At 43.5% G+C, this 24999-nt stretch overlaps 1 long non-coding RNA gene across 1 annotated transcript; it reads right to left on the bottom strand.

The window, feature by feature from the left end:
* Positions 1-689: 689 nt before the first annotated feature.
* LOC109379124 (uncharacterized) lies at positions 690-24662 on the bottom strand. Its single transcript, XR_002123114.1, has 3 exons — positions 24586-24662; positions 1448-1638; positions 690-739 (listed from the first exon to the last, which is right to left on the bottom strand). It is a non-coding gene; the product is annotated as an uncharacterized LOC109379124 (long non-coding RNA).
* Between the last annotated feature and the right edge of the window lie 337 nt (positions 24663-24999).

The raw sequence follows: 24999 nt of genomic DNA, 5'->3' as shown, positions 1-24999 counted from the left end.
CATTATTTCAGTCATGTCCCCCCAAAATACGTATTGAATGAAATATGAATGAAGGGATCGCCGGGGCCATCAACAGCTTAGTAAAGATTCTTGGATTAGGAGGAGGAAAATTTTTTGTTGACTTCAACGAAATAGACCACTTAGTAGAAATGGAGTTTCTCTTCAAAGATAAAGCTTTGTCACTAAGTCAGTGTTTTTTCAACTGAGGTTGAAAAACTCCAGGAAAAGGGACAGAAGGTGACTTTTAAGGGAACCTGAGGGCACATAGGCAGCACATAATAAATATTGGTTGGATGAACAAGGGGCCCCAGGAAATGGAGTGTAAAATTAGGTAGAGCACACTAATGCCGTGGCTCCTCCCAAGATGAGAGCTGTCTTTCCCCAGACGTGTTTTCTGCCTAGATCTCTATATTTAAATACTTAAAAGAAAGGGTCAGGATCCTTCTTGAATCCCTGGAAACTCTCAGTGCTCTGGCCTCATAAGGATCCTTCCACTAGGGACTGGTCCAATTCTTCATTGTTTTACTATCTTCTCCTTTCTCCATCCTAAAAAACAAATGAAAAGCAGAAAGAAAAAGGAAAACAGAGGATTGAAGAAAGAAAGAGGAAGTAGGAAGAAAGGAAGGAGGGACGGAAAAGAAAGAAAAATCCGCGACTCTTGTACATATTCAGGAACTTTCATTTTATTTCTGATTTCAAAGATGGCTCCTCCAATCACCTTGTTCTCCAATGTGCTGAGCTGAAAGACATTTGAGGAATAGCAGAAAAAGAAAAACCTTGGCATTGCTGACAAGACACGCTGCAGCATCTGGGGCACTCCTCAGAGACATGTGGCCAGGCTAACCTGGCCTCACTTTGCTGAGCTTGCAAAACCTAGAGGATGAGGTCACATTTGGCCATGACTATAAATAGACATCAGTGACAACTAAAACCAAAGGGGAGCTTTGCCTCTGATTCAGAGGCTGACATCTCTGAACAAAGGAATTGGGTATCCATCATTATCTAGAAATCTCAAGCAAAGCAAAACACTCTGCAAGGTGATTTTTGTGCCCTCCCTTTTTTGCTTCTGATCTTAGAAAGAGATCCCTTGGATTCCAATATCAAGTTGAGAAAAGATTCTGAGGAATTCCCTATTGCCTGGGATTCCCTAAGAAAAAGTATCCAGCCACTGCCTAATAGCAAAGGGAGTCATGTCACACCACCAAGCTGCACAATGACTTTATCCCAGGAGCAACTTTGTGTAATACATTATCTACTTACAGCGAGACCTAACATGGTAGCCTACATCCCCCGCTACTGCCCTCGGAGTTCCTTATATTGCATATATCTCATTATCTTCCGAGAGCCCACCCTCAGCTGACAACTTAACAGGGCTGAACGAGAGTGAAATAGCCTCCCCCGCTTCCAACACAGCCTGTAAGAACCAGGGTCCAAACATCTGCAGCACCTGTTCGCAGACAACTCATCGGAGGTATTTGTCTTCCAAATCACAAAGAGAAGTCACACAGGGAGCCAAGGTTCTTCCATCTTATGCAGTGGTGGGATTGGCTGCCCCGGAGCCATCCTTCCATTTCCTCTGAAGAACAAGTTGCTGCTGCTCCCTGAGACCCTGACCTCTGCCCCAACTGCAGTGTCAACCTGCATTGGTGAGAAAACAGGAGCCCAAGTCCCGAGTTCTAACATTAATAATAGTATCTGAGCAAAGTCTGTTCAATCAATACATGCAAGTAAATCTCTTAAAAAACTGCCATCTGGACTTGGGAAACATGTCATCTTTCAGGCTATGCATAGCATCAGTGTTTTTCTTTTCACAAATTTAGCACTCTGCCCCCTCCCCCCTGCTGCCTCGCCCCCTTCCCTTACTCCCTGCCCGTTCACCCTCTCCACAGCTCCGTCATTTGAGAAGCCCTGTCTTCACTTTTCTTTGTATTTAATTTTTCATATCATTTGCAGGACAGATCACATATTTGTTGTGATTTATTCAATACCCATCCCTCCTCTGACTTTGGAGAAGGCTATCACCTTCCCCTCCTGCTCAGGGAGAATCTGCCAAGTCCGCAGTTTGTGATTTTTGTCATAATCCATGTGCTTGAACAGTCAGGGGTGACTGTCTCAAGATTCTGCAGGTCCCCCAAAGCTGCCTTCCACCCATTGTCTGCCCACTTGGGCTTAATTCTCAGGAGGAGGAAAGGCAAGCCTGAGCTGAGGACCACATGATGCGACCTCATTGAGAATGAGAAATTCATTTATTTCTTCTTATTTATTCTCTAGGAATGAATGTATTTGGATTTGCTAATACATGTATAACTGTGTTTAAAATTTGCTGTAACATGCCGGGGGCATTTAAGAATTACAAAATGAGGCCGAGTGGCGCGGTGGTTAAGAGCTGGCTTGGGACGCCAGAGGGCCCCGGTTCAGATCCCACATATGAGGGCCAGTGACACTGCCCTCCACAGCTAAGATGCTGAACAGCAGCTCAACCTGGAGCTGGGCTGCCATGAGTCGCCTGTGATGGCGTAGGCTACAGCCCCTGTGGCAGTGGGTTGCCATGGGCTACCGTATGTAGCCAGCAGCCAGCGTGAACGGCCAGCAGCTGCAGTGAGCGGCCGTCCAGAGGCCAGCAACTGATCTGCCTCGCCCAGGAAGAGTGCAATGATGGTGCCAAATTGGGCCAGTGAAGCAACGTCCTCCACAACTAGACTGAAGAACAAGATGACAGCAACTTGTCTGTTCCTCTTCCCCCAATTCCCCAGCACTGTTCCCAACCCCCCAATTCCCCAATAAAAATCTTTAAAAAAAAAATTACAAAATGAAACTTCTTTGCCATTGCATTTAATCATGATGGGTCATTTTGTAGGAGGTATTGGCTATATCTACCTACAAAATGGCAGAACATTGAGAGAGAGGAAAAATAAACAAATACTCAAACTACTGGTGTAGGTCAGTTATCTACAATATTAAGATCTTTTTCAGTAAGAGGTGTCAAGAAACTAAAGGAAAAAGAAAACCATCATCTGGATGAGAGCAAATTTTTATGATCATCAGCCATGTGCAATCTTTCCCCTTTGGGGAAACCAAAGAATAAAGCTAAATCTGTCTCTTATAAAGGACCTAGATGATGAGCATGATAAGTTAGCATAGCAACAAGGGACCAAAACAAGCTTTTTTCCTTACAGATATCACCTTCCCCCTTGCTCATTAGTCTGTAGGCACATGTTTTAGCCTTCTGACTGGAAGGTAAACTGCTTGAAGGTAATATCTATGCATCACCTTAACCTCAATGACAGGGACCAATAGGAAGCGAATTCCCAGTGAAATAAGTGAATGAACTGTCACCTGGAATGGACAATCTCACCAGGCAGGTCAGGTAACTTTCTATGATCCTAGGGAGGAGAGGCCCCGGGGAGAGCATTCAGGAACTCCATCGCTATTGCTCTTGCTCTTTCAGGGCACCACCACCTCTGTTGGCAGCTATGCAATGACTGAGGTGCCACCGCAGTCCCCTCATGGCTGCATACATATAATAGTATTTTTTGCCAAAGTGACACCATGATGTGCAAACTCAAGGCTTTTGCATACCCCTAACACTTGTTTGTAATCCATCTGAAGCTTTTGACCTAGATGAATCCCCAGCCCTCCTCTTCCTGGTCCCCAACTGGCTTCTCTGTGGCTTGTGTTCCTAGCCATGCTCCTTTCTGCCAAGTCGTTAGAAGCAGTATGTCAAGGTTTCCTTCTGCCCCTGCTGCTTAGCGTCACACCACTCCGTTTTTCCAGAAACCCCATATTGGGTATTTAAAAATCAACCCCAGTACTGACTCTATGACCTTGAACAGGTCACTCAACCATTCAATGCCTCCATATTTCCCTTCTCTACAATGGGGAAACTATCAGCCACCTTTCCACCTCCGCCATAGGATTTTGTGAAACTCAAATGAGACAGAATTACACGAAAGTGTAACAGCACTGTAGAATTTTTTCCAAATAAAAGGTGTGACTCTTATCCGGGGCTGTCCACGGATTTATTTGGTGAAATCCAGACTATCCTTTGACATTTGTGGGTCTTTGTTTGGCCCACCTATCCAGGCAGAAATTTGCTTGGAGATCTTAAGCAAAAGATACGGTGGTACTACAAATTACCATGATCTAATTAGGCCTCCCTCCATAAATCTGTCATTTGAAAGCCATTCAGGCCTGCTCAGCCCAGCCCTTGATTTAAACTGCTCCAGGAGTCTAGCCGAAGATATGTCCAGGACAGAATCCAACACAATATTCCGGTCTCCTCCCACTGCTCCCTCGAGGATGGGCTGTTCACCAATTTTGGCCACAATAACAGTTATGTAGAAGAGAGATTCATTATAGTTTGGGCATAGATCTTAACCAGTGCCCATGCAACCTCGTGACAACATTATTTAGCATTCAGATTGGATGTGAGCTCTTATTGTGAAAAGAATATTGCTAAAGATTAGCATTGCTGGATGCTGGGCCCTTGAAGCAAAGAGCGACAGATCGGAAAGACACATATTCTTTCCTTTGAATTGACATGTGTGTGAGCAACATCCCATAAGTATGATGAATACTTTCAATGACATACAAAACAGAACTATGGTTTGTTTTTTGTTAATGCTGATTGTGGTCAAATCAAATAACATCCATTCCCAGTTGTTGTGATCAAAGAAGATAAAAAAGAGACATAGAAAATTCAAACTCACTTATCCTGGGTTCTAGAACGTGTACTTGTGCTTATGTGTGATGGTGGGTGTCTCTGGGGCTCTGGGAATCTATACTTACCGATGCAGCAGTGCCAGTGTCCTCCCTTGGCAAAATCTGGGAGGCGGAAAAACATCCCCCTCGTCCCTCTGCTCGTCTCCTTCCCGCTACTGCTGATCCTGCTCTCCCACCCTTGCCCCACCATCCCTCAATACACACCCCACACTTCCACCTTAATATCTTTCTGCACCTCATTGCAGGCTGTTTGGGTTTCAAAGAAATGCTCTGTGTGCAAAGCAAACAGAAAGACGTGGAATATCAACAAAGCTTATTAAACAGCTAATGGACTTATATTCCCCGGAGGAGCCGATTCTGGGCTGGGAGAACCTGGCTGAATGCACACAAACTTATCAAGATGTGCTTCCCATAGCTTTCTTGTACAAGTCGGAACTGGGAAGGACATGGAATAATCGTGTAACAGATGAAGATAGCATAGCATTGACGATGAGGGGGAGGCAGGTGCTATAGTGTGCAAGTCCCAGGAGACAGCCAGGTAATTGAGTCAGGGACTTGGAGGGGAATTAGTACTTTGTGCAGCTGTAAAGGGGCAGGGGGATAAGAAGAGGTCAGAGGCCCTGGAACTGCCTAAGGGACTCAGGCTTTGCACCCACCCTCATGGAGGTTTTGCTAGGTTCTAATCAGCTAAGGCCAATACGAAGATCCCAGGATGTGTCTAGTGCTGAGGGATGGGGTGATTAGGGGGGAGGAGGGCATGGAGACATAAAGCTGAAGGATCAGAGGACCGCAGAGGGAGAGGAATTAACCAATAAAGGGCCATTTGGGCGTCCCCTTTCACGTGGGCTCAGATTAATGGGGGAAGCGAGCGCCCACACACATCAAGGAGAGCACAGCACCGAGCTTTTCAAGCCGAGCTCACAGGAAGGAAAGCCTGAGGAAACATGAAGCAGGAGCTTGAAGCTGTACCAAGGAAAAGGGTCGGGTGAATGTTTTCAAAATAAAAAAAAAAAAGGCTGAGAAGAGCGCAGCGAACAGGGTGGCACCGGAGGTCAATCGGCACATTCAAGTGGTTTGATTGTTGCTATCAAAAAGATGCTTGGAAAGGAAAAGGAAGAAGGCACAACACTTTCAAGTTTTGAGCTCCTTTTTTCTTTCCTCAAAAAAGAGGCATGAGACAGGCAGAGCTGAAGATGATTTTTGTCTATTTTGGGCGACGATGCTCGTGTCAGTGGACTCCAACCAGTCAGGGAGTGGAGAGGCAAGCAGTCATGTTGGAGCCTGAAATTGAGGCTGAACGTGGCGGTGACCTGAGCCCAGGAGCCACACACAACTGCAGGCGGGACGTGTGCACGTGGCCCTTCCAGCCCTGGGCGAGCTGACCAAGACACAGGCTGAGCTCCCCTTCTTTGTGGCTGTTGCCTTCAGCCCTCTTGGTCTCCAGGGGGAAAAAAACATTCAGGGGGAAAAAAAAAAAAGCAAAACCCTTCCTGAAGAACCACTCTGGACTCAATGCCAACCTGAGACAGCTGCTGTTGAACAACAACATCAAGGGCCTACTGTCCCTTCCTGCCCCTCCTCCTCCACCGCCACAGAAAGAACTGTGAAAAGACCAAGAGTTGGTGGGCGGCCAACAAGAACTAAAGAACTTGCAGCTGGTAAAACCACCTGTGCCTTGTCAAATTCCAGCCAAAACAATCCCTTCCCCCGAGTCTCCCGTTAAGGAGAAGGGGAGAAAATGCGATCATAAGATGAGAACCAAGGGGGTGGAAAGTGAGTGCGGTGGCTCCACACCAAGCACTCAGCCGGGTGGGGACGAGACTATTGGGAAATGGTGCTAATGGGGGTCAAACATACAGCGCTGTGCTCTTGAGAGAGAAAAAGAGCAAGAGCCATGTTCAACCGAGTCAGGCACACCACGCTCCCAAGGCAGCTTTCCTGATGGACAGCACTTTGCAGCACCAAGGGCTGATGTCTGGATCACAGTGGCAAATGGCGTAAGGAGGGTGGCATGAGTTCAAAGGCTGGGTGCCCATTGGAACATTCCAGAAAGGGTTCCCCTCACCCTTCCAACTGCAACATCAGAAGCTGACTAGAGGTTAAATACTCCCGAATTGCATTGCGTATCTGTTATGTGTGGTCTACCTGGGAGGTGTCTCTTTTTTCAGAAGGCTAAGATCCCATGGCCAGGCTTCATAAACAGTACGTGAACAACAGTGATGAAGACATTGAAGAACCACGGAAAAATAATACATCTTTGAGTGAGCTGTGTTCTCAGGTTCTGACGCTAATGTGATTTCCACCTGTCCGGACCCCGTTTCTTTCCTTTCTGCCACTCACCGGAGATGAAGCTGCCTTAAGTTATCGTTCCTCTAGCGGTGGTATTTAAAAGTAATCACCCATTCATTTGAAGTGCTAATAAATGCTGGTTCTAAAATTAGAAAGTTCTCCTTGTCCTTTGAAGATTAGCTGAATCTCTAGCTAATGTTATCATTGGCCAGGTAATGTTGGCATGAACCAGAATTGAATTTTTGCTGGCATCCCCAGCTGAAATCCACATTGCAGTTGATAGCCATTAAAGATTAGTAGGTCATTCCCTGTATTAAAACTTCATTTTCAAAGTATTTATTCATTTCACTGATGATTGCCACCCCCATCTGGCTTTTTTTTTTTTTAGAGCGTCCAAGAGAGTGCTATGTTCAGAAGGATGGTGAGAATAAATTAGCCCATGGTCAGCATCCATTGTAAACACCCAATGCAATATCTTCTCATTTGTCATGGGGAAGGGTGCTGCAATTGATGCAAATGGAGAAAGAGGGTTTCTTTTTTTTTTAATACTAGAAAGTATTAAAGTCTTCCACTTTATATACCAAGATAAATATTATAATAAATTCAAGTAATATATGTTTATTAAAAGCACAATGCTTTTATGGTAATGAAGCTTTTGTGGTATTCCTGCCAAAAGTATATACATTAAATCTCATTATGAGTGAATTTAACCAGAAACAAACCCAAATTAAGGGATTTTTCTACAAAATAAATGACCTATACTCTTCAAAAAAATGTCAAAGTCAGGAAAGACATAGAAAAGCTGAGGACCTATTCCAGGTTAAATGAGACTCCAAAGCCATGACCACTGAACGGAATGCAGGATCCTGTACTGGATCCTGAACCAAGAAGAAAAACGTAGTCATAAAGGATTTCTTGAGAAATTTGGTGAAATTTGAGTACGGCTCTTGTAATAGTGTAGTATAAATGTTTAATGTCCTGAATAATTTAAATATTTTACTGTGGATATGTAAGAAATGTCTGTTCTTAGAAAATAAACACTGAGAGGTTAAGCGATAAAGGGATACTACATTTCCAACTTACTCGCAAATGGTTCAGAAAGGAAAGATGACATGCATACATATATGAACATATATAGAAAGAATGATCAAGCAATGGGGCAAAATGGAAACAACTGGTTAATATGAGTAAACGTCTACGCATATATAGGAGGGCCTTGTACTATTTTGCAACTTTTCTTTAAATTTGAAATACTATTAAAAAAAAACCCTCCTCCAATTCTCTTCCTCAGAGATAAAACTATTGACATATTTACAGTTCAATGCATATCCTCTGTGGTAAGCAGATCCTAAAATGGTTCCAAATGACTCCAGCCTGCTGGTATTCAAGCTCTTGTATGATCTCCTCCCTTTTATGTGTGGGCTGAAGCTAGTGACTTGGTTCTAATGAATACTGCAAAAATGATAGCTGTCAATTCTAAAATTAGGTTATAAAAGGGCTGTGACTTCCATCTTGTTCATACTGTCTCTCTGGCTCTTCTCACCTGTTCACCCTCACAAAAGATGCCCACCATGTTTCCAGTTTCCTTGTGGGAGAAGTCCACATGGCAAGGAACTGAAGGTGGCCTCCAGACAACACCCACTGAGGAACTGAGGTCCTCAGTGCAACAGCAGACAAGGAACTAAATCCTGCCAACAACCACATGCATAAGCTTGGAAGCTGATCTTTCCCTGTTAGAGCTTTGAAATAACTGTAGCCTCAGCCAACACCTTGACTGCAGCTTTTCAAGAGGCCCTGAACCAGAGGACCCAGTGAAGCTGTGCCAGGAATCCTGAGCCGCAGAAACTGTAAAGAAAATGAATATTTCTTGTTTTAAGATACTAAGTTTTGGGGAAATTCATTATGCAGAAATAAATAATACATTCTCCATTTTTCTTTCTTTCCTTGTTGGGGAGGAGGTTAACAGTATCACGGACAACCTTTCATGTCATACAAAACACTATTTCACTATTTTTAACAAGCAAGGTTGTTAAGTGTTATTCAGATTGTGTATTGCAAATGAGCACCTGGCAGAGGGGGATAACAGGGGTTATAATCCAGCCCATGCTCCATTCACCAAATCTTGCTTTCCAGCATTTGGCTTTGCTCACCCAGAGGATGATGTATATTTTTCTAATTTACACAAAGTCCCCTCTGGGCTAGTGGCAGCCCTGTTCACAGCTGCATAATATTCCATTGTATGGATATACTATTCTTCACTTAACCAGCCTCCTCTTGTTGGCCATCTAGATTGCTTCCTGGGTTGTTATTGCAGACAACCCTATGATTAGCTACAGTGAACATCCTTGTATGTAGATTTTTGCATTCCTGTACAAACATTTCTGTAGGAAAGATTCTAAAAGGGGATTCCTGGACCATCAATAGTGTCTGTCCTTAATTTTGATGTTTCCTGACTCATGAAACTTATGAAAGGCTTTTACCTGTTTGTAATCCTAGCAAGTATAAAGAAGTGGCTTATTTCCTTACCCCCTCACCAACACTGGATGAGATCAATCTCTTAAATATTTGCCAATCTGATAAGTGAAAAATTTTATCTCAGTTTTATAGATCATTTGTAGAAAACCAAATATTTCTAACTTTCTGTTCTCTGAGTCAGGACAACTTCATAGTAATACTGAGTCAATCTTTTTTTCCCTCAAGTATGCAGGCAATGCTGAATAAATCAGTTAGAGATCAGAGAATCAAACCCTACCCAACCAACATCCATCCACTCAATCCAATCTCTTATGTAAAGTGTGAGTAGGAGGGAGAAATGTATTGCCAAATGAGTGTAGTTAAGTGTACAGTTTCAGCAAAGGTCTTCCAGCATTGGACTTTCTGATCACAAGTCTTAATAAAAATCTTGTTGACTCTCTACCAGGTTCACTTGTGTAGCCACCACCACCCACCCCAACCTTTGCAAATAAGATCACTTTCATTCAACTATTTTGATGTAGATTGTGTGAGCCAAACCAAATGCTAGTGAGAATACCAAGGTTTAGGACTCATGGCATTATAAGCCTTGCTCTTTTACTAAACGTGTGCATTTGTCAAGTCCTCTGAGAATCAGACGCCAAGACAGGATTACAGGTGCAAGTGTTTTATTAGGGGAAAGAAAACAGTGAGGGAACCAGGGACAGCTGGAAGAGTCGCCAAGGAGGGATGCAAGTCTGACCGCAAGGGAAGGAGAGAAGGTTGCTTGGGTAGAAGCATCCTACACTGCCATGCAGTGTCAGGAAGGTTTAGCAAGACCTCAGGGAGTCCTTGAACCGAAGTCAGCCATCAGAGGAGCCCAGTGTCTCCCAGGGTGCAATCTGCCTGAGTACTCCTGCCACACTCAGCCATTGGCTGGGAGAAGCCCATGGGGCACGTGACCTTAATGTAAATGTGGCGATAGATTGCAGCACACAGCAACTGAAGGCCTTGGTCCATTGCACACCATAGAATTGGAGGCCTACTAGGCTGATTGTCAAGGCCATCACCACAGATTATCAGTGAGTTAATCTGTAGACAGAGCCTCAGTACAATTATAAAAATAAAAGAATAGAGAGGGAATTTGTGGTTCATTTTTGGATTTTTGCTTCCATTCGTTCTGTGCAACTACTACCTTACTTCCAAGTAACGAAAGAAAGCATTTCCATCTGGTTAATGATTATATAACTTTCCTAAGTCCCACAGGTAAAAGATGAAGACTTGTAAAACAGAGAAATAGCTGGAATTATCTGTGCAAGAAACAAAGAAATGAACAGGAATTGGGTGGTGGAGAGGAGCAAAGAAGAAAGAAGAAAAGAATTCAGAGGAAACCTAGAAATCCTCAGAGGCAGGTGGCCAGGAAGAAATACCCAGCAAAAGTCTGGGTGAAGGACACTGAAGAATAAGAATGTCCAGTCTTCAGAAATGGGGTTATTTTGATGCAAAGCACCAGCATCAGATATACAATTGCCAATTTCCTACTAGGTTTTTAAGTGCTAGATTTTGGGGGTTAAATATTAGTGCCTCTCTAAATAGTATATGTCTTTGATATTATGTTTGAGTCCTTTTTGCTATGATGAACTCTAAGGAAACATCCAAACTTTTTGGTTAAATTCAAGTTTATTTTTATCAAATATTCTTTTAGAGGCTTATAAATCAGAGCTTGGAAATACCTCATGCTGTGCCGATACTGTCATAATTGTTCAATCTGTGTATGTGTTTGTACTTGTCAACTCTTTGCCTTACCGTTTTAGGAATATCTTTAAAAATATAAATATTTTCTGTGGCCTCTACATTTGCTACAACAGGATCATTATTTGATTACAATCACGATGTGTGAAGCTGAAAAGTCTTTATAAAAAAGGAAAATATTTTATACACATGTTAATACTCATCCAGTAGGCTTCCTCTTATCTATTTCCTCCATCATATCTCTGCTGCCTTTGATACACTTGATCAATCACTTATTGAATGACGTTTCTTCAGGGGCTCCCATTATATTAACTTCTTGGCTCTCCTCCTAGCTCTCTGCTTCCTTTTCCTCCCTAACTATCTTTGGCTTTCTATCACCTCTTAATTTTGAATATCACACATCAATCTTTCTGAAGCCTTCCATTTTGTGGCTTCCATTATCACCTCTCACCTAATCCTCCTATTTTATATCCCCAATCTTACTTAGCTATGATTCTGTAATGTCCTCCAGGGTATCTCTAAAATATTCTGCCATCATTGCTAATTTTATTTGCTCCAAATACATCCTCTTACTGTCACTTATCAGTGGCACTACCATTGTCTTTCACTCCTGGAAAGAAAACTTTGATGATACTTGGAGTCATTCTTTTTTATTTCTCTACCCACGTCTGACTGTTTTACCAAACTGTATTTTTCTTTTCTTTGCGAAACAATATATCAGCTCCCTGTCTGATCCCAAGCCCTCAGCTCAATGGGATTACATGGTCCTTTAAGCTTGACTCAAATCCCCTTTCTCTATTTAAAAGAAAATTCAGGGTCTCCCCCTATGTTTCCAGAGTTTTCTGAGGATCTTACATTCCTGGTTTCTATTTGCTGCTTCTGATGAATTTCCAATCTCCCTCGTAGCTCACTTTTGAGGTTGTTCTCATTGAATTTCTTTTTCTGGGATGTCATTTCTTTTCTTTATTTTACCTCAGGTACCTCTCACTCAAGAAAGCCCCATAGAGCAAACTTTAGTGAAGATTTCAATAGTAGTAACAAGGGGCCCATTAATTGCCAAGCACCTCTCACTCAAGAAAGCCCCGTAGAGCAAAATGTTACTGAAGATATCGATAGTAATGACAAGGGTCCCACTGATTGCCTCGAGAGCAGATAACAGAACTAAATATTCAACTTCTCTATTTATAAGAGTTATGCATTCATTCGTGTCACCAGGGAATATTCACTAACTTTTCCCTCCCACTAGGGCTCCAGTCCTCCACATGTGCCAAGTCCAATCTCTCGTTCAATCACCTATCTTCTTCCCAGCCTGCTCCCTCTCAACCCCCAAAGTTCCTACTTTCTTCTTATGCAGAAAAAAAGCTGTTGAAGACTCTCAGAATGGTTTAGCTGTCATTCTGTAATTTATCTTTCAATGTAAATGATTGTACTGTGAAAACTCATTCCAATAGGTGGGTCACTTGGAGATAAGGTATTTGGGGAAGAGTAGCACTCAAGGCCAAGGAAAGGCTCTGAGGCAGGAGTGTCGGGATGTTTCTGAAGATAAGTTGGAGGCCAGTTGGGCTGGAGCCAAGTGGGTGAGAGGGAAAAGAGTAGAAAATGAGGACAGAGGAATGAGATGTTGGAAGGATTCTGAGTGAGATGGGAACTATTACAGGATTTTGAGTAAAGGATTGATGTGATCCAATATGATTTCATAGAATCATTCTGGAAAATGATTATAGCTGAGAGGGGGTTGGACTATTCTTGGTGACAGATGACGGGGCTTGGACCAAGGTTGTGGCCTGATGGTGGTGTAAAAGAATATACTGTGGATATAATTTGAAAGTAGAACTGTAAATATTTGCTTGTGAATTCAATATGGAGTATGAACAGAGAGAGAGAGAGAGAGAGAGAGAGACTGAAGGAGAAACCGAAGGAGAATTCAAGGATTTTTGCCTAAGCAATAAGCTTGAAGTTATCAATTACTAAGATGGGGAAGACTGTTGGAGAAATAGTTTTGGAGGGAGGGTCACGTTAAGCCTGAGATGCCTACTAGATATCCAAGTGGAGATGTCAAGGAGGCAGTTAGATATAGACGTTCCAGGGAGAATTCTGGGCTACAGAGCTGGCAAGGGCTGCGATAACACAATACAACATATGATGAGGTGGCTAAAACAACAGAAATTTATTTTCCTACAGTGCTGGAGTCTAGAAGTCCAAGATCAAGGTGTCAGCAGGTTTGGTTTCTTCTGAGGCCTCTCGCCTCACCTCCTTGCTGTGTCCTCACATGACACATTTCTCTGTGTGCACACATCCCTAGTGTCCATTTGTGTATCAAACTTTCATCGTCCTATAAGGATGCCAGTCACAATGGATTAGGACCCATCCTAACAGCTTCATTGAACCTTAATTACCCCTAGGAAAACCCTATCTCCAAATACACTCACATTCTGAGGTACAGGGGGTTAGGGTTTCAACATATGAATTTTGGGAGGACACAATTCAACCCATCACAGGGCGTCATCAGCTTCCTGAAAGAGATTAGATGAGATCATTAAGGCAGTGAGCATCGAGAAAGGAGAAAAGAGGTCTGAAGATGGACCTCTGGTGTCCTTCAATGGTTAGAGGTCAGGGAGAGAAACAGGAACCAGCAAAGGAGAATGAGGAGTGACCAAAATGTTGGAGGGAATCTAGAAATGTGTGGTAACCTGAGAGCCTAGTGAAGGAGACACCGGAGGAGGAGAAAGTCATCTACATTGTTAAGTCCTGCTTAGAGACAAAGAAGATGAAGACTGGAAAGGGACCATCGAATTTAGAAACATGAATGACATTAGGGACCTTGATGACAGCAGTTTTGGTGGTTTGGTGGGGGAGAAAAGCAAACTGGAGTGGAGTGAGAATTGAAGAGCAATTGTGACCGTCACCAATTTTTTTTAGTTTTGCTGTTAAAGAGAATAGAAAAATAAAACAAAAGTTAACGAGTGAAAGAGGTCAGGGCAGGGATTTTTTTTTTAATCTGGGAAAAAAAAATAGGAGTGGTTGTATGCTGATGGGATTGATACATTACTAAGGAAGAAATGGATAATACAGAAGAATTGCTGGGTGATGTCCAGTAGCAAGACTCAAGGCTGCTTGTAGTATCAAGTAGCAAAATTGAAGGGGTTTTTCCTTATCTAGGAACCTATATATTGAAGGTTCAGCACATTGTACAAAGGCAGGTAGGTGGGTATATAAGGTTGTAAAGTTCATGGAATTTCTTTTCTGAGCACAGATGGGAGGGGAGATATTGACTATTGAAGAAAAAAGAGAGTGTGTGAAATAGTTGTCTAGGTGAGAAGGAAAGTGAATGGACGAGGGAATTAGAGTTGTATTGGCAGCCAACATTGAGAGTCAAGTTGAAGTTAGTCATCCTGAATTTAAATCAAGACCACTCACCATAGCTGTGCATTTTTCTCCAGCCATGGTCAGCTAGAAAGGTGTGGGTGCCTTGTAGGTTGACTTTAATTTAACCGGAGTTGGGGTTTTTTCCAAACAAGTTCCACAAGGAGAGAAGAGGCAAGAAAGTTAGAATGTTACATAATGAAGGACCTTAGACTCTCGACTAGGAAAGGACAGAAACAAGAGTGTAAGTCAAGTCAGTGATAGAGAAATGGTAGTTGGATCAAGGCGTAAAAATCCTGCTGGGGTGGCTAGAATTGTTGGAGTCAGAGTACAGGTTTCTCACATTATCCAAAAGCAGAGCATTCCTAGAAAACCTTTAGTAAGACGACATGGCATTATAGGAATATATTACATTGATTTTGTATCCTATAAGCCTAAAATTTTATAAACTCTTTTTTAAATTAATTTTTTATCATGAAATGTAAAACTATGTTTCTTTAAATTGTATATTTTCAAACTATATTACAAAAATATAATTTATAAGGATTTAAAATGTATGCCTTGGAATAAATCTAACAAAAATGGGGGAAGTTCTCTAAAAAAAATATAGGATTTCATTGATAAATGTCTATTATAATGTGGTTATTCATATAAATACAATGAATATATTCATATAAAAAACTAATGAAAAAGTAGCAGTGGAATTTGTATCATAAACTTTTTCATTGTACATTAAAACTTTAATATAAAAAAATAAAATAAACAGTAGCAAGTAAAAAGAAAAGACAGAATGGCATTAAACAAAGAAGCAATTACCATTCATTGCTATGTCTACTTCATTCACCACAATCAAAATGCTCAAGTATGTCCAGTTTTATGCTAAGTGTAACACCCTTACGAGCTCTCTTAGGCTTTTCTGATACCTTGAGAAACATCTTGCTAACAGATGCACAAAATATTTCGAGATAAAGCACAGATGCTCACAGCCACAATTCAAAGCTATGGGGGCTTGAGGCTGAGGGGCTGAGTGTAGTTCCCAGGGAAGGGTCCTGATGCTTGGGGTGCATGCTGCCTCTATAATGACTCGCTGAAAAACAAATGCTGGACATTATTTTCACCCTTTTTTCCATAAGAAGAGGAAATCCTTTTTTGGATTTCTTTCAGTTAGCAAAAACAGATACTTTTTTTTGTAAAAGCGAAATGGGTGTTTGTAAAAGCGAAATGGCATAATGTGAACTTTTGAAAAGCATGGGATACCTGTTCTAAAGGGAGAGAGCTGGAAAGATACAAAGGGCTGGTCAGAAAGCTCTTTTCTCCACTCTACCCTAAATGTCAGTTGTATTCCAGAAGCAGGGGATATGATTTTTACTTATTTTCCTGTCCCCAGAAGTGCCTTTAAAAAAAAAAAAGTTTATATAATAGACAACTCTTAATGAGCGAACCATGATTGTGCTACCAGTTTGACAATTATTTTCGGGAGACGGGGTGAGAATAGTGGAACTGCACCAACAGAGGAGAGAGATCATCTGGGTTCAAGTTCAGACCTTGCCTCTCATTCTGTTTATAAGTTCATTTCTTAACCATTGTTAAGCTTCTTTTGGCTCATTTGTAAAATGAGAAAAATAATAACTGCCCTGCGGTTATTGTTAAGATCAAATGCAATAAGGTATGTGAAAGTGCTTTGTAAACTAAAAGGCCAATTAACAATAACCTGAAATAGCCTGAAGACCATGAATCACCCAGCAAAGGGAGAAGCACAGGCCTCCAAGGACTTTTGAGGGGACCTTTGCCCTCCTTCCAACCTCTATGACTAAGCCAAGCATCACCCGTGTCAGGCCCCAGCCTCTGTTCGCAGCTTTCTCATGCACCAGCCCTGTTTTGGTGCTCCAAAGCTCTGCGTCCAATCAGAAAGGAGCAGAGGAAAAGGACATGGAAGGGAGAAAATCAGACAAGGAGTGGAAGAGTATGAAACGGAAATAACATTTTCTGAGTGCCTAGCATACACCAAGCAACTTAGCAAAAACCTCAGTCCTCACTCCACTATTATATGGTATTATATTATCTTCCCAATGACTCAGTAATACAGCTGAGGAAACAAACTCAGAAAGGTCAAGCTTATTTGACCCAAATTATACAGTCCAGACATGGTGGTGGAAGATGAAGTCAACCCCCTCTCTTTCTGAATCCATCGCCCAGGGGCCCTCTGAATGAACCCTGGGGTGTACGGCTAATCGAAAGCACTCTTCCTCACCCTAGAAAAGTTATCTTTGGGGAGAATTTTCTGAAGTTCAAGCGCTCATTTGCCCTGTGATGTTTCCGCTCATAGAATAAGAGGAACATTTAATCAAAGACGAGAAGCATTTTAGAATACTATTGGGCTGTCGGAAAAGTCATGACGTATTTTTTTCTATGTTTTTCGCTGCAAACATGCATCATGACTTTTCCAACAACCCAATAAAATTACTAAAATTCATAGGGCAGGGAGTCATTCACGCCAAAGTGAAAAGAGCTTAGATTTTGAAAGGAGGTTTTCTTAAAAGCCCTTCTTAGCTTCCCACTGTTTCAGAACTTCTCCACTAAAAGGCCTATGGCAACACGACAGAGGGGACATGAGAACTGAACCAGCATTCCAGGCTTCCATTATCAGGGCATCTCAGTGCTGAGTGGTCACTGGTCTGGATCTCTCTTCCTGAGTAATCATCCTCCCCAAAATGAAATGGCTTAAAACAACAATGCCACTCCCTTGGTTCTCAGGGTTGATTGGGTTCTGCTGGGTGGTTCTCACTCAGAATTTCTCCCTGCACTTACAGGGCTGCAGCTCTCTGACAGCGAGACATCCAAAGTGACCCACCCTCCTGGCTGCCGTTTGATACTGACTGATGACTGGGAGTTCGTGTAGTGCTGTCAATCAGAGCACGTATACCTGGTCTCGTCATATGCCTTGGGCTTCTCACAGTATGATAGCTGGAGTCAAAGAGGGATTATCCCAAGAGGGAGTCTTCCAAGAAGTAGGAGACAGAAGCTGCCAGGCCAGTGAAGTGCCATGCCTAGAACTGGCATAGCATCACCTCTAATACATCCTACTGGTCAAACCTGTCACAGCCTACCCAGACTCAAGAGGGTAGAGAAATAAATTCCACCTTTTGATGAGGAAGAGGCAAAGTCACACTTCAGAGAAGAGTCGGGGATGGGACATACTGTTATCTCTGCAAAATACAACTGGCCACAGTCACTAGTCCAATGACATACCCAAAGTTAGAACGGCCTCTACATCAGTTAAACTCCTCACCTTGAAGTTTGATCTGGCCCCGCCCAGACTACCTGCCTGCGTCCCATGCCACTGTTTGCTGTGCAGCAGCGATACTGTCTTCTCTCTTTCCTTTATTCCTACCTCAGAGTTATGGGATTTCTTCTGCACAAAATGCCCCTTCCTTTAGTTCTTCCCATGGGGGCTTCCCTCTTATCACTGCAGACTCAGCTCAGATATCACCTCTTCTGGGAGGCCTTCCTCGACGGCCACATGACTCCATTTATGTCCTGCGTAGCACTTATGTGTTGGCTTTCTCGTCCACCATCTGTCACTCCACACAAGCTCTGTGAGAGCAGTGACTTAGTCTATCTCGTCCCCTGTGTATCTCCAGTGCTGACACTAGTGTCCACTGTGGAGTGATCATTCACTCAATTTTGGTTGAATGAATGAATGAACACATGACTGTCCCTGTCAAGTGACAGCCAATGACTACTTAGCCTCCTCTTACAACAGAGAATTCTGTACTGCTTCTTTGGGAAGCTCATTTTTCTTTGGACACATCTTAGCCAATTCCTGCATGGCATTATGAATTTACATAACTCGTCAAGGCCCTTGTTATTTATTTACTAAGGCTAATTAAGGCTTTTCAAACTGTACCTCCAAGTGCAATAATTCTGTGGCTCCAATCCCCCAGGAAAAGGCCAAGAAGGGGAGACAGAGGAAAAGAAAAGGCAGGGGATGCCATCATCACTTAATCACAGCAACAATCCTTTTATTTGTTTTATATATTGGGGTTCTACATAAGACTTGGTTTGAAAAATAGTCCTACTGTTAAAAATAATTCTAGATGATCTCTTAGAGACCCTGTTTTATACCTTTGTGACGGTATTTCTCACATGAGGCCTTTCAAACCCTTGCATCAGAACTACCTTTGTGGAGATGCAGCTTCTCTGGCCCCTACTGAACTAAACTTTCTGGCCATGGGCCCAGGGAATCTGAATTTTAACAAGCACCTCAGGGGTTTCTTACATGCTCGAAAGTTTGAGAATCACTGCTCTATGGTGTGAGAACATCTGATAAAGTACAAAAATAAGCTGTTGTGCAGTGTAGAATTATTTTCCCTTTGGGATGACCTCTTGCAAAACGTCATTCCTTTTCTCAGTATATACAGACTTTTTTGGAGGAGTAGGCGTGGCTGGCTTTTATCTCATTGCTAGAGTCCCTGAGTGCCTCCACAATTATCTCTCTGTGGCCCAGTGACTGAGGCTAGAGAATATATGGGTGTACACACACACACACACACACACACACACACACACACACACACACACACTCTGCCAGTGGCCAACGTCACAGCCAGCCTACCACCTCGCTCAGCTGAGTCCTGCCAATTAAGAACTTCTTGAGTGGTTTAAGAGCAGGGCCCTTAAAATTCCAAGCATAAAACAGCTAATAAGAGTATCATGTTTAACAAAGTAATAAAAAATCAGAGACAAAAAAAAGCTGCAAAGTTTTCTTTGTGATCATTGTTTAACACTGTATATAATTAAATATTAATGGAAGTATGCTACTTTCATTTTGTGAGCAATTTAATTCAATTAAAAATAAATGGGTCTCCTTGGCTCAGTGGGCATACTGATATAGAGAACAGCACTGCCCTTAACTTGGTTTCCACTGTGCTTAAATCCAGCACCGAGCAAAGCAACTGAAATACAACCCCGGGCTTACTCCATTAACCCGTTAAGAACCAAGAGGCGACCTCAGGCAGTCACCTGGCATAGCGCTCTGAAGCATATACTTGGTACAAAGCATGATGTGGTTTACTTTAAAAATGCGTTTATCAAGCATTTGCTCTGTGGGATGAAAAGACATTTAAGACACCTCCTTAAATATCAAAATAGGAATTGTCTCAAGGAGTGGGATGGGCATTGACTGGAAAGGGGCAGGGAGAACCTGGAAGCACTCCGTATATTGATCTGGGTGCTAATTAGCATATATATACATATATGTGTGTGTGTGTATATATATATTTATATTTATATTTATATATATAATATAAATATATATATTTATATTATATATTATAAATATATAAATATATATATTTATATTATATATATACATATAAATATATATTTATATTATATATTATAAATATATAAATATATATATATATATTTATATTTATATATATAAAATATATATATACATGGAGCTGTACTCTTAAGATTAGTGCACTTGACTGCAAATATTTCCAACCTCAATGGGGAAAAAGAGACTTTTTTTTGCCCACAAGAACCTCATAGTCTGGAATTATTAAGTACATGAAAGGCTACACCAGCATCAGGAGGTTCCCAGCTTACAAGCTGACATGAGACTACTGAAGGGCACTTATTTTGTGATAAAAACATTCATGAATCTTAAATCACCCCTAGGACGAAACCCACAAAGAAGAGGCAGCACATTTTTCCAGTCAGCGTGCAGGGACAGGCACAGTACCTGCACCCCGGTGGAGGGACAGGAAAGGGGACATGAAGGGCACCGAGATGGCTTGGAGCAGAAGCCAGGAGTCAGGGAACCAGCAAGTCCAGGGGCCAGTGAACCCAATGGCAGGTCCACCCAGAGTGGGCACGTCCACATTGCTAGCGGGAGATGGAGGGGTGTGGCAGGAGGGCAGCAAAGAGGAGGAGGTGCAGGTGCACTTGGCCTGGCTGGGGTTCCAGCCCAGTTCCGGGATAATTTTTCCGGGCAGGTTTCTTGTCAGGGGCCATCTGCGCTCGCAGGCCCAGGAGGTAATGGATCTCAGCGGCCACAGTGATAACCGGAGCTGCTCTTTCATTTCACCAGAAGAGCCGTTGTTTGGGAATGAACTCCAGGATTCCAGAGGCTACGTCTAATAATAACAATGTTATCAACACGGCAAGGCTGAGCTGAGCCGAATGTATGTGTGTGTGTCTGGGTCCTCAGAGGCCCGCGCCCAGCCCTGAAAGGAGAGCCGGGTCCTTGTGAATGGAGAGGAAAATGCCAATCTCTGGACAAAAAGTTCGCTGCTAAAAAAGAAACACCGGCCAACATTTTACAACCTGGACACATTGTTAATGTGCTGGTTTATCTGGCAGGAATAGGAAGCTGTGTTTGAAAACAATGTATTCTTTTTTGGGGCAAGGTCAGCGTCGGTTGGACTTCGGGGTGATCACCAGCCCCCCCACCCATGGGAGAAGGTTCCAAAGGCCAGCCAAGACGCTTCCTGGGCGGAGGGAAGCGTGCTTAGCCAGTGACAATGGAGACAAGATGGTATCCTGGCCATCCTGCAGGGAGCCCCATGCACACAGGCCCCGCTGAGGCCTGTGAGGGCCTCCCTGTGCCTGCTGGAGGGGCGGTGGGACAGAGCGTGCAGGGAGAGGACACCTGGTGACATGTGGCGTTAAGGCCCCTGGCCTGGCCCCTGTGTGGAGGAAAGGAAGGGCCCTGTGGACCCTGCCTGACACATTGCTTCCCTCGGCGCAGGGAAAATGGGGCGCTGCCCTCAGCAGAAGTGGGAAGGCTCAGAGCTGCCCCAGCCTCCTCCTGGGTCCTCCCCAAAGCCAGAGCAGGTCGAGTGTAGAGAATTCCGAAAAACCTCTTCTAAAACTTGTTCTCAGTGGGAAAGCAAGTCCAGGTGGTTGCCAGCCAGCCCCCAGTCAGAGTGGAGGCTCCACCCCTGCGTAGCTAGGTGACCTTGTACAAGAGATTTAACCTTGTGAAAAAATCATCAGCCTACTCATATGCAAAAAGGGAGTGATAATACTTAGCACACAGGGCCACTGCATGGATTAAATGAGATAATGGAAGTGAAGCACTTAGGGGGCCTGGCCTCTGGCCAGCACTCAGTAAAGGGCCTTTGCACTTGGTGTTCCTCTGCCTAGAACCCCCCTGAGAGAGGCTTGTTTCCTTACCTCCTCCAGCTCCCTTCTCCGGTTTATTTTTCTCCATGTGCTTACCACTAACATACTATGTCTTTTACTTTTTTATCTTATTTATTGTCTGTCTCTCCCAAACCAGGGGAAAGCTCTATGAGAACAGAGATGTGTGTGCTTTGTCTACTGCTGAATCCCAGAACCGAGAATAGTGCCTTGCATATAATAGTTGCTCAATAAACATTAAATAAAGGCTAGAGGATGATGATGAAGACAAGGATCAAAGTAAAAAGTCCCAGTAATCCTGATTTCAAATTTCAAGGTCAGCACTCCTACTAGATCAGAAGCAACATGGACACAGGAACTATGTCTTGTGTAACTGGATTCTTCGTAACTAAGGTTGACAGATCTAGCAAATAAAAATACAGAACGTTCAGTTAAACTTTTTCTTTAGTTTAAGTACATCTCAAGTGTCGCATGGCACATACTATAGGCAACCATTATTCCTTGTTTATCTGAAATTAATGTTTTAGCCGGGTGTCCTGTATTTTATCTGGCAACCTTATCCATCGCCCTTATGCAGAGTAAGCTCAAACTAAGTCATTACCACCTGAATGGATAATATCCTCAAAATCCAGAGAAATCAGAGTAAAACCTAAATGAAATAAGAATATCAGGCCCAGTGGTGTATTGGTAATGTTGAACAACTGACTCATCAAAGAAATTTAAAAAGCTTTAATTTATATTTGTCAATCTCCATGGTATAAATATACCCACCATGGCCGATTTCTAACTACCACCGACTCATGACCAAATGCAGTTAGAAAGAGGTGAACACAGTCAGCTTTGGCAAATCTGCATGAGCCAGCCTCCGCACAGACTCCTAAAAGTCATAGGAGTGAAGAAAGAGACCACCAGCAAGCAAGAAAAATGAAAAAGAAATAACCCACTTCCACTATACCACACCAAGAGCCTGCTGGCCCCATCCTCACACCCATTATCTCCACCTCACAACAATTCTAGGTGGTAGACATAATTAGCTCCACTTTTTTTTTTTTTTAAGAAATGGAGAAAATGGGGTCAGAGAGAGTTTTAAAACTGTCTAGTCATACAGCTATGAAACCAGCCCAAAGCCCACTATCTTTCTCCAAACCAATCTGCTCTGCAGTCACTGGATATGATACGGCAGCTTCGGAGGTCAGCAGGTCCTGTGTAGTCCTCAGGAGAGGAAACTGAGGCCAGAAATAAAAAGGTTAGCAAACCTCTGGCAGATCTGGGATTAGAACCTGTACCTCTTGATCCCATCCTCTGTGTGTGTGTGTGTGTGTGTGTGTGTGTGTGTGTGTGTGTGTGTTTTAGAGAAATTCTCAGGGTGTGTTCAGCTAACGTGAGGAGACGAAGAAGTAAGCATGGGCACCCCCGAAGGAGTCAACACAGGGTAAGTATGCATCAGCTGAGTTTTCTTTTCTTTTTTTTTTCAATGTGTTGCGAATCTAGACTAGGGTTTCTGCTTCCCTGCTGTCACCCAGGTGACTTGAAAACTTAGACCATAACAGAGAGTGCTTGTTACCAAGGGGCAGCCCGTGCAGCCGTGATGGTGGTGGTGGTGGTGGTGGTGCGTGGGAGACAAGGCGGAAGGGGAGGGCAACTTCCTTTAGGGAAGATGAGCAGCGTGGACTCATGACGTGAAAGGAGGAGCGCACAGTTCATAAAGCCCTTGTATGTGTATGTCTTCTTCTCCTCCTGGAGGTGTCACAGAGGACAGAGCCACGGAGAGAACCTCAGCTCTACCGGTCACCCTGTGGCCGCGCCCGAGGCCCTGCGCCTCTCTTGCCTGAGCTGCCCCAGCTGTAAAGCAAGCGTGATTTCTGGGGCCTTTTCCAGCGATGACGTCTATGATATTCGCTCTTAATCCCCACCTATTCCTTCCCTCCGTCTTCTCACTCTCCCTGCCTCATTCTCTTCCCTTTTTCCTCCAGTTTTGAAAAATCTCCTTTCCTTTCCCTGGCCTTCTCCTCCCTGTCTCTCTTTCCTTCTCACTCTCACTACTCTCGTCACCTGCTCCCTCACCTCCATATACAGACATACGCTGGAACCAACACTGGCCGTTAATTAGACCAAACTCTCCTAACAAAACAAAGAAAGAAAACAGGAAAGCCAGGCCTCGATGGGGAGGCAGCTCTTCGGAGCCCATGACTCCCCAATGTTACTCTTCTATTCATATATTTTAACTATGCCCTTTCTCTTTTAGCTGGAGAGCACTTTACCAGCTACACAAACAAAAGATTATGCAGATTATCCTAAGTATGTAGAAAAAAAATCATCTTAACTAAACATTCCCAAATGTAAGCCCCTGAATGGGAAAATGTGGGTGCCCCAAGGCCAGAGCACCCCCCTCGCCCCCTTCAGAATGAGAGGGGTGCTGTCCTTTGCCGGCTCCCTTCACGGCGAGCAGCACAGAACCCTGAGCGGCAAGTGTGCTGTGAGGTTTCCCCGCTTGCTGTAAACTCAGAAAGCAAATGAGAGCCCTCAAGGCTCGTTAGACCTATTTATACAGTTCTTCATTGGGAAAAATTAAATCTTCCAAACACAGAGAAATACACCCCTGTGACAAATGAACTAGCTAGTCCCATTTAAACCCCAGCTCCAACACTGACAAATGTACCAGTTGAGCCCCCCCAGGCAAGATAAACATGTTTCTTTATCTTGAATTCCCTTTAGTTGGGCGACGAGGAATGCCAGGGCTACCACGGACATGGGGAGAGGGGTGAGGGGGCAGCGCTGCAAGGTAGGGAAAGTCCATGAAGGTCACCTTCTCGGCCAGGTAGCCAAACCACAACACTGCCCACGCCTTCTGCTCACCTTGAGGGTTTCCCAACCCAGCTGCACGGGCCACCAACTATCTCCTACCAACACACAGTCGCCTCAGAGACTCCAACAGCATAGCGTGACACAGGGTGCCCTGAAATGGCTCGCTGCCTGCCCCTCTGTATTTCTCAACAGGCTCTCTCTTTTCCAGGAAATGCTCTTTTTCTGGGAAAGGTTGGCAGCATCGGAGAATGATCCTGGCAGGAAATGGCCAGCCACATCCAAGGACCTCTGAGAAGAGATAGTGATAAGATAGAAGAAAAGAAAGAGAAGGCTTGGCCCCCCTCTTAGGACTTTTCCTTTCCTGGAGTGGCAGCTTAATGGTCTAGAACCGCCCTATCCAGGACAGTGGCCACTAGCCACAGGGGACAGCTGAATACTTGAAAGGTGGCGCGCCTGAATTGAGAT

Source organism: Hipposideros armiger, unplaced genomic scaffold (genome assembly GCF_001890085.2).
Source record: "Hipposideros armiger isolate ML-2016 unplaced genomic scaffold, ASM189008v1 scaffold_22, whole genome shotgun sequence".
Classification (NCBI taxonomy): Eukaryota; Metazoa; Chordata; class Mammalia; order Chiroptera; family Hipposideridae; genus Hipposideros; species Hipposideros armiger.
The sequence above is the reverse complement of the archived record's forward strand: the minus strand, read 5'-3'. Positions and strand labels throughout refer to the sequence as shown.